Raw genomic sequence first — 1,896 nt, forward strand, 5'->3', positions numbered from 1 at the left:
CTTGACGGCACATAACAACAACAACAACAACAATATATGGCATAAATAGACTCTCAAGCATAACCCAAAATCACAAACAGCAGAAGAGAAACTAGATGAATGGGAACTTCTAAAAATTAAATTTTGATGTGCTTCCAAAGACTTCTCCAAAAGAGTCAAAAGAGAACCTACAGATTGGGAAAATATTGGGCAATGACTTATCTGACAAGGGACTTATCCCAAGAATTTATAGAAAACTCCAACACCTCAATAACAAAAAGACAAATAATCCACTTGAAAATGTACAGAAGACATGAATAGACACTTCACCAAGGAGGATATTCAGGTGCCCCACAAACATATGAAGAAATGCTCACAAGCATTAGCCATTAGAGAGATGCAAATCAAAACAACAATGAGATGCCATCTTGCTCCAGCACTAGCAGCAAAGTTCAACAAGACACAAAATAACAAATACTGGTGAGGATGTGGAAAGCCTGGGCTCTCATACACTGCTGGTAGGACTTTAAAATGCTTCAACCACTGTGGAAAGCAGTATGGTGATTCCTTAAAAAGTTAGAATTAGAAATAGCATTTGACCCAGCCACTCCATTACTAAGTATGTATCCTAAAGAAGTGAGAGCCATGACGAGAACAGATATATGCACACCCATGTTCATTGCAGCACTATTTACAATAACCAAAAGATGGAAACAACCTAGGTGTCCATCAACTGAGAAATGGATAGCCAAACTATGGTACATACACACAATGGAATACTATGCAACCCTAAAGAATAATGTAGAATCTGCAAAACACCACATAACATGGATGAACTTGGAGGACATTATGCTGACTGAAATAAGTCAATCACAGAAGGACAAATATTGTATTAGTCTGTTATTGTAAAAGTTAAGGAAAGGTTTATCTATGGAAGGAAATTTTCTTTGTTGGTTACCAGGCGTGGGATGGTAGGGTAGGGAACCCTGTTAGATAGGTAGAGATAAGTATTGATTTGCATGAAGAGAAGGGCAATATACCAACTGTGAGTGATCAACATTGTGGCATTGAGGAAAAGGAAGACATGGAGTGGTACATGGGAGGTACAGACAACAAAGATGAACCATTTTGCATATACAGTACTGTGTTGTCAGTGAAGGCAAACATGGGTATATGGGTGGGTAGATGGGTGGACAGGCTGAACTATTAAGTATGTCTGTGAAGCAGGGAGTGTACCCAAGACCATATATAGAGTTAGCAGACAATGGTCCTGTAAGTGTATTTGTATGATCTGTAAGAATTCCAATGTGTATAGTAGAACTGACAAGGGACAAGGTTGTCACTTCTTGGTCACAGCCAGCTACCTAGAGGGACCAAGTAGTTAAACCTGTGGGCTCTGGACCGTAATCACATGGGTCATCAAGCTCAATTGGCATAAAATACTACACAAAACATTGTGCTACCTCCTACTTTGGTGAGTAGTAACTGGGATCTTAAAACTTGCAAGCAGCCATCTAGATGCAACGATGGGTCTCTTCTCATCCAGAGCAAAAAAGAATGAAGAAAACCAAAGATTCATGGAAGCAATTAGTTGTAGTGGCTGGTACACCATGTGCTCTGCAGCCTATATGACTATGTGACCAGAAGAACTAGATGGTGCCCGGCTACCACTGTCAACCACTCGGAGGAGGATATATGTAGGAGATTCTGGATGTAGAGAGAGAACAATGTGGAACAAAACTCAAAATCATTTTGAAAAAAAAAAAAAAAGGTGGGAGACTAGGTTTGCTCATCTGATAGAGCCGGTGGAACCACTGAGACTACAGCTCCTAGCTGCTCTTCACGTCTGGAATCGAACCCACACCTGTGGCTTCTAGCCAAACAAAAGTTAGGCATATGAGTTGAACATTTACCTGA

The sequence above is a fragment of the Orycteropus afer genome, unplaced genomic scaffold, assembly GCF_000298275.1.
Source record: "Orycteropus afer afer isolate SDZICR_OR568_19922 unplaced genomic scaffold, OryAfe1.0 scaffold00163, whole genome shotgun sequence".
NCBI lineage: Eukaryota > Metazoa > Chordata > Mammalia > Tubulidentata > Orycteropodidae > Orycteropus > Orycteropus afer.